The following is a 13729-nucleotide window of genomic DNA, read 5'->3' on the forward strand; positions in this document are numbered from 1 at the left end:
CAGAAAGCAGTTCTGGGGGGAAAGCTGTCTGACCACAGGGTAGATGGTGGCTTTTTTTAATCCAGTGAGCTACAGGGCTGCATCATTCCTCTCCCTGCAGCTCACTTGAACTGCAGTGCGGACGATGATCCAGCCCACAGGAGTAAAAAAACAAATGGAGTTCAGAGTTCAAGTTAGAGATTAGTTCAAAGGATGCTCAAGCTCATCTCTACTGACCATGCTGCTCAGCAACCATAGGACAGAATGGAACAGGACCAAGTGCTACATGAACTCAGTCCGCCGGTAGATTGAAAATCAAACTCCACCTTTCAGACCATGTTTCATGCCCAGATAACAAGCAATTGTACTGCAATTTGAAAATGATTTACTAAGCTATTGCTAAACTTGCCAGGCTTCACAATTAAACAATTGCAGCAAGTCTGCACTGCATGACTCCAGATCAACTTTCTTTGCAAACATTCTGCAAATCTGCTGCAAGTTCTGGTTCAGTTTTGTTGTGCAATAGCCATCCCACCACAGAGGTCACTGTGAATGAATTTTCATGCTGTAGACTTACCACTGAAACTTTGCTCTTGCCAGAAATGTGCCAGGCAAGTTTGCTACAAATTGGAAAAGTGTCAACTAGAACTTGTGCTTCAAGTGCTCTGCAAGTGTACAACTTGCCAGTAAAAATGTGCAGCAAGTTAAAAGACTTACAATTCAACACTGCCACAAATGAGTGGCAAGTTATCCTTGCTTTCTGGGATGCTACACCCATATTTAGGGTGTAACATGAAAACTGGTCAGTGTGTACAGCCCCCACTTATAGGATTGTAGGGTTCTTCTCCCTGCCAGCCTCTGTCCAATCATCTCTGTGTCTGTGCCATTCAGTCACAAGAATCTATGTGCACTGGACCCCCTAAGGAGCCACAGGTGAACTGGGTTCCCCTACCCTGCACAGACAGGCACATCACATTTTCACAGGCACTTCGGGGACAAAGAACAGTCCGTGACTTTGTTTTTTGTGGTTTATTGAGGCTTAAAAACTGGGATGGGGATGGGAAATTATGGGATGCCCACTAAACTTTAGCAACAATCTTTTAACAAGACATTGAGGGACATCTTCCTATATACAGTCTCCTTTACTCTCCTCCTGCACTTTCCTTGCTTGCAGAACTCTAGCTGGGTCACTGTCAATTATTCTAACAGGCACAGTCAGATTTAGCAATGGCCTTTTGCAGGAACCTGAAGCCCCTTGTTGTGTAGCAATGCTCAGTGATTGGCTTGCACTCTTCTTTCTATTGGCTACTGGTTCTAGCACCACCTCTTCAGCCACTGCCAACCCACCTAGCGGCAGCTGCCCCTTTCACTAGCCCTCCCGGCTAACTTCTTACAGCAGTCCTCCAGATGAACTCTCACCAGCCCACCCAGCTTACTCTGCAGAAGATCTCCCAGGAATGGATGAAGACGTGGCACAACACTGTCTTCAGGGAGGACTGGCTACACGTGGCAGTCTCCCCTTTGTAAGTCCCCAATAGTGCTTCTCTACTCACACTGTCCTCCACTTGCTCCTGTGAATCCAGGAAGGGCTTCCTCCATGTGTTGTGATGGGATCCTTCCAGCATCCGAGCCCCAGTCTCCCCCAGAGGGCCATCGACAGCCTCCAAAGCACTAAATCTCCATCCTGTACTCGACTGCCCTTGCTGGCATGGCTCATGCCTATTTATGAGATAAGCCTTGCTCCCTGCCAGCCTATTACTGGGGATTGACTGAGGCCCACATAAATATTCTACACAGCTCCTACTAACCTCCACCCACTAGCTCTAGAAGTTTCTACAACTTTCTAGACCAGGGGTAAGCACCAGAGGAACTCTCAGGATGAGTCATCCAGCCCTGACTCACTGAACCCTGACCCAGATTCACAGCTCAGGCTTAGCCTTGAGCTAAATAAATTTAGCTACACTAATGCCACGTACACACGATCGGATTATCCAGCGGACCAAAGTCTGCTGGACAATCCACTCGTGTGTGGGCTCCGGCGAACTTAGAAAGAAGTTTTGACTCAAAATTGTCCGCCGGATTCGGCAGTCCGGCGGACAATCCGCCCATCTGTGTGCTTTTGAAATGAAAGGACTTGCCCACACACGGAGAAAAGTCTGTTCATTTTGAACGTGACTCCAGGTAGACAGAACTAGCGAAGGAAGTCAATGTCGCCACCTCCATTGGCGAAATTGACACCTCGCTAGCCCCGTCACCTGGTATGGATTTAAAGGGGAACCGAAAAAACTGGCGTGGGGGTCCCCCCAAAGTCCATAGCAGACCCTTATTCGAGTATGCAGCCCGGCCGGTTAGGAAAGGGGGTGGAGACGAGCAAGCGCTGCCCCCTCCTGGGCCATACCAGGCCGCGTGTCCTCAACATGGGGGGGTGCTTTGAGAAAGGGGGGGCCCTGCGGCCCCCCACCCCAAAGCACCTTGTCCCTATGTTGATGAGGACAAGGGCCTCTTCCCGACAACCCTGGCCATTGGTTGTCAGGGTCTGCAGGTGGGGGGCTTATCAGAATCCGGGAGCCAAGGGGGCCCCCAGATTCCAGCCCCCTACCCTATGTGAATGAGTATGGGGTACCATGTATCCCTACCCATTCACCTGGGGAAAAAAAGTGTACATTAAAAACAACACAGCACAGGTTTTTAAAATACTTTATTAGACAGCTCCGGGGTCTTCTCTTCTTCCGTCTTCGGGGGTCTTCTCGCTTACAGGGCATACAGGAAACTGCCAGAACACGTTCAGCAGCATGCCAGAGAATCGTCAGTGGAACTCAGGAGATTACCATCTCCAAAGCTGTAGTGCACATAACAGGGCAGAGCCTAGCACCAAAATTATCTTCTGGGTTTTACGGACAGGGGATGGTGAAGCTCAATCCCAGGACACCAGTTCCAGAGACTGGGGATTTAATAGACTTCTCTGCTGAGGAAGGACAACCTGGTGAGCCTCCAGCAGAAGAGCTGGAATCAGGGCCAAACATCACTAAGCTCTGCCTAGTACCAACAGCAGCATATGTGGAGTTACCAAAAGCGCTGACAACTTAACAGAGGGTCCAAGACCTCTGCCCCATGCCTGCGGCAGTTCCGGAAGGCCCAGGGTGAGAAGGAGATGGTCGATTCGCAGCAGCAGATAAAGATCCAGGGGGAGAAGGGAGAGGAGGTGTTTGTCCTCCCTTCCCAACAGTTAGCCAGGGAGGAGGAAGCGATCTTTCCTCCCCAGCAAAGATCAGTGCACCTGGGAGAGAGTACCAGAGACACGTCGTCCCAGCAGCGAGATGAGGGTAAGGGACATGGAGCAGCTGGCTCCCCTTCTCAGCAGCAGAAGGCACTCCACAATGACGCCACCAAACCAGCAGAAGAGCTAGCAACAGAGTAGAGTGCTGCTGGCCTCTGCCCTCAACTAACAAAAGATGTGGTATCCACCTGTATACTCCAGGGATGCTGGGCAGTTGGTCAAGATCACCAACAGCATGATGAAGTGAGCCCAGCCACCCTGTTTTCTTTCCAGCGGTTGAGGTTGGGAAACCCTTGTTTCAGCTTCCCATGCACCTCCTATGTCTAAGTCATCCTGTGTCTATTAAGGGCACAGGATGACCGAGGACCCCAGTCTGATTTGTACTAATCAGACTCACTATACAACCACACTGGAATGTTGTGTATATATATATAACACATTTATTTTTACATATTTGTGTCTGCCTTGTGAGCAAAGTATTATGGGATGAATATCTAGGTGGATAAGCTGTGAGAGGGGAGGGGGGAATTCCCCCAGCAGCCCCTCCCAAAGACAGTCCGCTGATGAGAAGTTGACTACACCTGTGTCATGCTACTGGTGGAGGTAAAGTCTACTCCATCCTGTTTCATTATGCAAAGGGGTACCCTGAGTGTATCTCTATGTACCTGTGTTCAAATAAACAGCTGATGCTCCAGCTTTGTAACTGAGCTAGTCTCGTCTGGTTCTTGGTTACAATATTGGGCTGTAAAATCTGATATCTGAGGATCCAGATTGGAGGAAGCCGTGTACTGATGGAAACACTCAAGCGGATTGTGACGGGGATCCGTTACACTATGTGTATCTTACTAGCTATGTGTGCACCCTAGTAGATGTGTGTGTCCTAGTAGCTGTGAGTGCGTGTCCTAGTAGCTGTGAGTGCGTGTACCCTAGTAACCGTGTGTGTGTACCCTAGCAGCCGTGTGTGTGTGTGTATCCTAGCAGTCGTGTGTGTGTGTGTATCCTAGCAGTCGTATGTGTACCCTAGCAGCCGTGTGTGTGTGTACCCTAGCAGCCGCGTGTGTGTGTGTGTGTACCCTAGCAGCCGCGTGTGTGTGTACCCTAGCAGCCGTGTGTGTGCGTGTGTACCCTAGTAGCCGTGTGTGTGTATACCCTAGTAGCCGTGTGTGTGTGTGTGTCCCCGTATGTGTGTCCTAGTAGCTGTGTGTGTCCTAGTAGCTGTGAGTGTGTGTCCTAGTAGCTGTGTATAGGTGTGTGTGTCCTAGTAGCTGTGTGTGTCCTAGTAGCTGTGTGTAGCTGTGTGTAGGTGTGTGTGTCCTAGTAGCTGGCTGTGTGTGTACCCTAGTAGCCATGTGCGTGTTTACCCTAGTAGCCGTGTGCGTGTGTGTACCCTAGTAGCCGTGTGCGTGTGTGTACCCTAGTAGCAGTGTGTGTACCCTAGTAGCCGTGTGTGTGTGCACCCTAGTAGCCGTGTGTGTGCACCCTAGTAGCCGTGTGTGTGTGCACCCTAGTAGCCGTGTGTGTGCACCCTAGTAGCCATGTGTGTGTACCCTAGTAGCCGTGTGTGTGTGCACCCTAGTAGCCGTGTGTGTGTGTACCCTAGTAGCCGTGTGTGTGTGTACCCTAGTAGCCGTGTGTGTGTGTACCCTAGTAGCCATGTGTGTGTGTACCCTAGTAGCCAAGTGTGTGTACCCTAGTAGCCGTGTGTGTGTGTGTGTATGTGTACCCTAGTAGCCGTGTGTGTGTGTCCTAGTAGCTGTGTGTGTGTACCCGTGTGTGTGTCCTAGTAGCTGTGTGTGTCCTAGTAGCTGTGAGTGTGTGTCCTAGTATCTGTGTGTAGGTGTGTGTGTCCTAGTAGCTGTGTGTGTCCTAGTAGCTGTGTGTAGGTGTGTGTGTCCTAGTAGCTGGCTGTGTGTGTACCCTAGTAGCCATGTGCGTGTTTACCCTAGTAGCCGTGTGCGTGTGTGTACCCTAGTAGCCGTGTGCGTGTGTGTACCCTAGTAGCAGTGTGTGTACCCTAGTAACCGTGTGTGTGTGCACCCTAGTGGCCGTGTGTGTGTGTGCACCCTAGTAGCTGTTTGTGTGTGTGCACCCTAGTAGCCGTATATGCACCCTAGTAGCTGTGTGTGTGTGTGTACCCTAGTAGCCGTGTGTGTGTACCCCAGTAACCGTGTGTGTGTGTACCCTAGTAGCCACGTGTGTGTGTACCCTAGTAGCCACGTGTGTGTGTACCCTAGTAGTCACGTGTGTGTGCACCCTAGTAGCCGTGTGTGTGTGTGCACCCTAGTAGCCGTGTGTGTGTGCACCCTAGTAGCCGTGTGTGTGTGCACCCTAGTAGCCGTGTGTGTGTGCACCCTAGTAGCCGTGTGTGTGTGCACCCTAGTAGCCGTGTGTGTGTACCCTAGTAGCTTTGTGTGTGTGTACCCTAGTAGCCGTGTGTGAGTTTACCCGAGTAGCCACGTGTGTGTGTACCCTAGTAGCCGTGTGTGTGTGTACCCAAGTAGCCGTGTGTGTGTACCCTAGTAGCCATGTGTGTGTACACTAGTATCCGTGTGTGTACACTAGTAGCCGTGTGTGTGTACACTAGTAGCCGTGTGTGTGTACCCTACTAGCCATGTGTGTGTACACTAGTAGCCGTGTGTGTGGACACTAGTAGCTGTGTGTGTGTGTGTACCCTAGTAGCCGTATGTGTGTGTGTACCCTAGTAGCCGTATGTGTGTGTGTACCCTAGTAGCCGTATGTGTGTGTACCCTAGTAGCCATATGTGTGTGTACCCTAGTAGCCGTGTGTGTGTGTACCCTAGTAGCCGTGTGTGTACCCTAGTAGCCGTGTGTGTGTGCGTACCCTAGTAGCCGTGTGTGTGTACCCTAGTAGCCGTGTGTGTGTACCCTAGTAGCCATGTGTGTGTGTACCCTAGTAGCCATGTGTGTGTGTACACTAGTAGCCGTGTGTGTGTACCCTAGTAGCCGTGTGTGTGTACCCTAGTAGCCGTGTGTGTGTACCCTAGTAGCCGTATGTGTACCCTAGTAGCCGTGTGTGTGTAACCTAGTAGCCGTGTGTGTGTACCCTAGTAGCCATGTGTGTGTGTACCCTAGTAGCCATGTGTGTGTGTACACTAGTAGCCGTGTGTGTGTACCCTAGTAGCCGTGTGTGTGTACCCTAGTAGCCGTGTGTGTGTACCCTAGTAGCCGTATGTGTACCCTAGTAGCCGTATGTGTGTGTACCCTAGTAGCCATATGTGTGTGTACCCTAGTAGCCGTGTGTGTGTGTACCCTAGTAGCCGTGTGTGTGTGTACCCTAGTAGCCGTGTGTGTGTGTACCCTAGTAGCCGTGTGTGTGTGTACCCTAGTAGCCGTGTGTGTGTGCATATCCTAGTAGACGTGTGTGTGTGCATATCCTAGTAGACGTGTGTGTGTGTGTGCATATGCTAGTAAACGTGTGTGTATATCCTAGTAGCTGTGTGTGTATCCTAGTAGCCGTGTGTATATCCTAGTAGCCGTGTGTGTGTACCCTAGTAGCTGTGTGTACCCTAGTAGTTGTGTGTGTACACCTTAGTAGCCGTGTGTACATCCTAGTAGCCGTGTGTACATCCTAGTAGCTGTGTGTGTGTACCCTAGTAGCCGTATCTATATCCTAGTAGTTGTGTGTGTGTACCCTAGTAGCTGTGTGTATATCCTAGTAGCTGTGTGTGTGTGTACCCTAGTAGCCGTATGTGTACCCTAGTAGCTGTGTGTGTGTGTATCCTAGTAGCCGTGTGTGTGTGTATCCTAGTAGCCATGTGTGTATCCTAGTAGCTGTGTGTACTGGTGTCAGCCATCTGCTGAGAGGGAAGCCCACTTCTATCCTGAGAAGGACACAAATATCTCTGTAAATACCGGTATCCAGGGAAGCCTGTAGAGATCATGTGTCCAGCAGGGGGCCACATCCTCCCGATCCGCTCTCTACTAGACATTCCCTCCTCCCCTCCTCGCACTTTCCCACACTCTGCAGTCTTGAATGAATCCCTGCTGGCGCCCCGCCCCTTTGCCCCGTAGCGATTGGCTGCCTTGGTAGCCGTCTGCTTGCAGCTGAATCCACGGTTTGATGGTGGAGCTGACAATCAAAGCCGCGTCTCCGCCCCCTCCCCAGCAGGTCAATGAATTGACAGAGCTCAGAGCTCAGGCAGCTGTGAGAGCTGGAAGTCAGAGTACAGGATCTGCTGCTGCATTCTTCTAGTGGGAGATCTGATCAGTGGAGGACCCTGGGAGGGGAACCAGCACATCCTGCACTGTATATGTGTCCCTGACCTATGTTCATTTACTATGGTGAGTTCCTTTGTGGATTGCATGCATCCTCTTAGTGCTGTGTGCTGGAGTGACATGTGTGTGCATGGTGCTGAATTCTTCACATTGTCATGTGTTCTGTCCTGAGCTGGTCCCAGGGATGTGCTGATCACATAATAATGGGTGTCATGTTCCCTTCCTGCTGATGGCACAGCTGTGATCTGCTGCAGTTGACTGTTCATCTTGAACTTCTTCTATGAATGAGCTCAGGAGGGGGTCTGATCTTTGTTGGTGTCTGTTGTGTTGTCTTTAAACTTTTATGATCGCCCAGCACACAGCCCAGGCAGATTCCTCAGTGCTATTGCTGAAGCTTTACAAGCCAGCCTGACCCATCTGTTATAACACAACATTGAAAGGAGCCAGACAATCCTGGGAAATACTTTGACTGCCTTCTGTTTTTTTTTTTTTCTTTTATTCTGTGATGTGCAAATGGATTACACCTTGTGACAGATGATCACACTGGAGAAGACGTGGATCTCTGACAGGGCTCATTAAATTGCTGCATCCAAACCTGAAAAGTTTCGCAGACGTTTCTGTAAAATGTCACTTGTATGCGTTTTTACGTGTTAAAGATGATTTGCGTTACACGTTGGTAGATTTAATATTTTGTGTAAGTGTCAAATGGTTTTTGTGATGCTGAGGAATGCAGTGGCTGTCAAGTATCGCTGGCACCATCTGCAGTCCTGTGTGCGAAAAGAGATAGCAAAGTATCCATAGTGGATGTGGAGGATGTCCCGTTTGGACCCCATGGCTTGTCTCATCAAGTAGGTAAGGCTGGTGACTACGTCTAATTTAAACTGTGATGGGCAATAGTTTGTTTTAATGTTCATGCTAATTTTAATTGGTTTATCAGTCTATGGGTATTGTGGATAAATGGTGAAGATGTGCATTCCATATACACCTGGGAGGTGAAGATTATTATTCTAGAAAAAACAATTACAAGCAGGGTTCCTTCAGAGGTTACTAGGGGGTCCTTGAGCTGTGAGTAATTGACCTCCAGTCTGGTGCCTGCATTGTTCTGGGACCAATCCACTTGGCAGAGCCTGCAATATGCCATTCGTAATCCTTTTAGCTATCTATAAGAGTGGCATTCTGACCACTGCTATAAGCAGGTCGTTCTTCTTACTAACTGCCACCACTGTGAGGGGCATTTTTTCCGAGTGGCTGCCAGTGTGAGGGGCATCCTTTTCGCCCCACCAGTGGCCGCCAGTGTGAGGGGCATCCTTTTCGCCCCACCAGTGGCCGCCAGTGTGAGGGGCATCCTTTTCGCCCCACCAGTGGCCGCCAGTGTGAGGGGCATCCTTTTCGCCCCACCAGTGGCCGCCAGTGTGAGGGGCATCCTTTTCGCCCCACCAGTGGCCGCCAGTGTGGGGGGCATCCTTTTCGCCCCACCAGTGGCCGCCAGTGTGGGGGGCATCCTTTTCGCCCCACCAGTGGCCGCCAGTGTGGGGGGCATCCTTTTCGCCCCACCAGTGGCCGCCAGTGTGGGGGGCATCCTTTTCGCCCCACCAGTGGCCGCCAGTGTGGGGGGCATCCTTTTCGCCCCACCAGTGGCCGCCAGTGTGGGGGGCATCCTTTTCGCCCCACCAGTGGCCGCCAGTGTGGGGGGCATCCTTTTCGCCCCACCAGTGGCCGCCAGTGTGGGGGGCATCCTTTTCGCCCCACCAGTGGCCGCCAGTGTGGGGGGCATCCTTTTCGCCCCACCAGTGGCCGCCAGTGTGGGGGGCATCCTTTTCGCCCCACCAGTGGCCGCCAGTGTGGGGGGCATCCTTTTCGCCCCACCAGTGGCCGCCAGTGTGGGGGGCATCCTTTTCGCCCCACCAGTGGCCGCCAGTGTGAGGGGCATCCTTTTCGCCCCACCAGTGGCCGCCAGTGTGAGGGGCATCCTTTTCGCCCCACCAGTGGCCGCCAGTGTGAGGGGCATCCTTTTCGCCCCACCAGTGGCCGCCAGTGTGAGGGGCATCCTTTTCGCCCCACCAGTGGCCGCCAGTGTGAGGGGCATCCTTTTCGCCCCATCAGTGGCCGCCAGTGTGAGGGGCATCCTTCCCCCCCCACCAGTGGCCGCCAGTGTGGGGGGCATCCTTTCCCCCCCCCTCCAGTGGCCGCCACTGTGGGGGGCATCCTTCCCCCCCCCTCCAGTGGCCGCCACTGTGGAGGGCTTCGTATGCCATTCGTAATCCTTTTAGCTATCTATAAGAGGGGCATTCTGACCACTGCTATAAGCGTTCTTACTAACTGCTACCACTGTGAGGGGCATCCTTTTCCCCCCACCAGTGGCCGCCAGTGTGAGGGGCATCCTCCCCCCCCCTCCAGTGGCCGCCACTGTGGTGGGGCATCCTTCTCCCCCCCCTCCAGTGGCAGCCACTGTGGGGGGCATCCTTCTCCCCCCCCTCCAGTGGCAGCCACTGTGGGGGGGCATCCTTCTCCCCCCCTCCAGTGACAGCCACTGTGGGGGGGCATCCTTCTCCCCCCCTCCAGTGGCCGCCACTGTGGGGGGGACATCCTTCTCCCCCCCCCTCCAGTGGCCGCCACTGTGGGGGGGACATCCTTCTCCCCCCCCTCCAGTGGCCCGCCACTGTGAGGGGCATCCTTCCCCCCCCCCCCCCCCACTGACAGTCAGTGGGGAGAAGGGCCCCTCACATTGACAATCAATAAATTGTTTGTAGCAGGGGTTCTCAGAGGTCTGAAAATGATTTTAAGGTTTTCTCTGGGATAAGAAGGTTGTGAAATACTGATCTAGATAGTGAAAAAAGGAATTTCATCAATTTTAAATCTCTTGATATTCTCGCCACTGGAAAATGTTAACATATAGTTCACTTACATATTAAATCTTATCCTTTAAATCCACATAGAAGCGTTTGTAGACAGCATAGTTCCTCCGTCACTCCATTACCCTTGATAAATGACTGATAAAGAGTGAAATAAGAAAACATAAGGCCCTCATCTGTCTTATTACCTGCATAGTCTACTTTCTGTCATAAGGGTAATTTGCTGGAAAATATCATCTAATACTTTGATAGAAATGATACCCCATGCAGCTAGATTGTAGTGCTAGCTTCCTTCCAAGCTTCTGCAAGTCATACATACAAACCGCTCATTATCAATGCTCTTATGCACATGACAGATTAGCCATGGGGCTCTGCCAAGTGTGACTTCGTTCTATCTCACAATATAAACTTCAAACATTCGTACATAGGAGTAATTTATGACTGCATAAAGTACGAATGCCTGTCACACAATAGTATGCTGGGCTGATGACCTTGAAAGCTTGATTAACAGTTTCCAGGCCAGTGCTATACACGGTGCATTGGGAAGCATAAGGGGACATGTCAATGCCAGGCTGGGTATAAAAAGCAACCTTGGCATATACGGTAAATCGCAGCCGTTCTGGTTTGTTCTTCTGTCCAAATGTCACAGGACATCAGGTCAGTAATGTTTTTGGAATTGGAACCAGTTTCAGCCAAGGGTCAAGTGCAGCATATGCCGTGTTTAAAGAACTCTTTATTAAAACAGGACATGTAGGGGATGAGCAAGTGGCATGGGCTCATAAATACCCTACGACATGCAGTACTAATCCTGTACTGTCATACCTCTTTGTATACTAGTACTGTCCTAAAAAAGTAAGAAAATAAATATTATTCTGTTGATCAACAAATATATCAATTGTGTTTTTATTGGTTATGTCTATTTTTAGTTCCTGCAAAGGAGGTGTGTGGGCTATAAATAGAACTCATAATTGTCTCCAGAGGTGGAGTTCTTTGAAGCAATGAATAATATTGACTATGAAAAGAGGTTATGTATGCCTGTCCCCAAGATGTATTGTAGATGTAAGCATCGGGTTTAATTGAGTTTTCAGTGATGACATAATCTTGACGATTAGAAAAGTTTCCTGATTTGTTTGTCTCTCTGATCCATTAATGTGTGTAGGATGTTTATCCACTCCGAAGGACAACATTACAACAGTGCAAGATATTATTTATGCAGGTTAAATAAGACTAGATTAGTAAAAACTAAAACTTTTTTTGGAAAGGATCAATCTCTACTTGGATTTTAATGATTTATTATTATTGTTTATTTATTTTTTACTTGTTTACATTTAGGTTCTCTTAACACTTAATTTTTCAGTGCTAAAATGCATTGTGGGGGGGTTCAATAAAATGTTTGTCACTTTTCTGCCACTATTGGCCCATTAGAAAGTCCTTCGCCTAATTCATTACTCTTGTGGCAGTATTTAACCCAAAAGCAAACATTTTGACCCCTTTCACACGGACGCCTCTGCTAAACCGACTCCGCTTGCTCAGCGGGGGATCTCTCTGCTGATCCACGCTGAGCAGGCGGATGATAGGTCCATGTTTTACTCTGCATAGCAGTCCAGCTATCCGCCATGGGGTGATCTTGTCTCCCCCCCCCCCTTTCCTGGCCTGCCAGGCTGCAGGCTCAGAGCAGGTTCTGGTAGAGCTGCACAGGTCCTTTGTTAAAGATGAAGAATGTCCCCTGTCATAGCTCCAATGTGTCTTCTTTCTCCGGTTCTGCCACCGATGTCTTCGCCCTCTGGTGATATCGTCTTCCACTGCTAAAAATAAAAAAACGCAGTCCTCTGATGCTGGCTCTCGCTGTTGCCTGTCAGTTTTTATATAGCTATGGGGTGTGGCCATCCGGTGATGTCACCCGGAGACTCTGCCCCCTTGTGACATCACTGGCCCAGTGGCTAGAAATTGCATCCTGGCACCTGGGCTTTTGTTAGCCCACATAAGAGAAGGAGTTTTGTCATTGACAATAAAGCTTTGTTGAAAAGAAACTGGCTCTTAACTTTTTTAACTGGCTCCTTTTATATTCAAAGCAAATTTTTCAAGCCTTACTTTAAAGCAAGCTCTAAATTTTAGTGTACAGAGGCAGGTCAAAGTCATCGGTGGTGGGGGTGATTCTGTGTTATGTTGTTGTTGTGTTTTTTTGCCTCATTGCTTGCAAAAAGTCAGGCTGCCAGGGTCCTAGCTACCAATGAGGAGGGGCTGAACTTGAACAATGCATGGGGACACCTCCTTTTGATTGACAGCAGATGGCTGTGGGCAGTTTCCATAGCAGTCTTGAGCTATCTAACACTTAGTTGTCAACATTTCCAGAACCTCAGTGTAGGGGGAGTCGTATGTTAATTAGAGGCATTCCTTTTGTGGGTGTGTCCAAAGCCGAATAAATTGCAGCGCAGGAAGGAGTCAGGCAGACCTGATGGGACCCGTTGTGTTAAAGGGGCTTCAGTGATTGTGTCAGCAAGGAGTGACTGTGAGAAATTGTTTTTAAAATTGCACTGCCCAATTTCTCGCAGTCCAGTGACTTCTGGATAAACCCTTACCTTTACCATCCAAGCCCCCCTTTACATTCTGAGCCCCCCTTTGCCATCGGGGGGCCCCCTTTACATTCCGAGCCTCCCTTTACATTCGGAGTCCTCTTTTACCATCAGCCCCTCTTTGCATTCCGAGCCCCTCTTTACCATCGGGGAGCCCCCCTTTACATTCTGAGTCTTTCTTTTACCATCAGAGCCCTTTTTTACATTACGAGTTCCCCCCTCCCCACCATCAGGGGCCCCCCTTTACATTCCGAGTCCTCCTATACCATCAGAGCCCTCTCAGTGCTGGAACTGTGCATAGTGGGTAAGGAGGTTCTACTTACAAGCTGAGGAGAGCAAAATAGTCTGTGCTGGGACTCCGACCACCATACTGCTGTCATGTCATGTGCCAAGCATGGAAGGAGGTTGAAAAAACAGCGGGAAGGGTACACTGACTCTGACTGGACCGACATCCCACTGATGTCATCGTTGGAGCCTGCATATTACAGGACAGCTGCATACCCATCCCCGCCCCCACTCACATAGCCTAGGCCAGTGATGGTGAACCTTGGCACTAAAGATGTTTTGGAACTACCTTTCCCATGGTGCTCAGCTGCACTGCAGAGTGCATGAGCATCATGGGAAATGTAGTTCCAAAACTTCTGAGGTGCCAAGGTTCGCCATCATTGGCCTAGGCAGTAAGGAGAAGACGGGCTCTTCCTACCTAGGGGATGGTCTATCAGAACTCCACCACAGGATAACGGCTAATAAAAGTTACTATTGGGGCAGGGGGTGGAAATATATCCCAATCTCTGTCTGCAGAGTTGTTGCAGC

At 50.1% G+C, this 13729-nt stretch overlaps 1 protein-coding gene across 4 annotated transcripts in view; it reads left to right on the forward strand.

Annotated features, from left to right (window-relative positions):
- The first annotated feature begins 7392 nt into the window (after positions 1-7392).
- Positions 7393-13729, forward strand: part of MARCHF3 (membrane associated ring-CH-type finger 3) — a 293810-nt gene continuing 287473 nt past the window's right edge. Inside the window, exon 1 of one of the 4 annotated variants that reach the window (XM_077462156.1) lies at positions 7393-7557. The gene's annotated coding sequence lies outside the window, so the exon portion shown is untranslated. The remainder of the gene's footprint in view (positions 7558-13729) is intronic. The other 3 variants (XM_077462162.1, XM_077462158.1, XM_077462160.1) reach the window with 3 other exon arrangements.

The sequence above is a fragment of the Lithobates pipiens genome, unplaced genomic scaffold (genome assembly GCF_037356315.1).
Source record: "Lithobates pipiens isolate NorthernLeopardFrog02 unplaced genomic scaffold, aLitPip1_a1.2 Scaffold_3, whole genome shotgun sequence".
NCBI classification, from domain to species: Eukaryota; Metazoa; Chordata; class Amphibia; order Anura; family Ranidae; genus Lithobates; species Lithobates pipiens.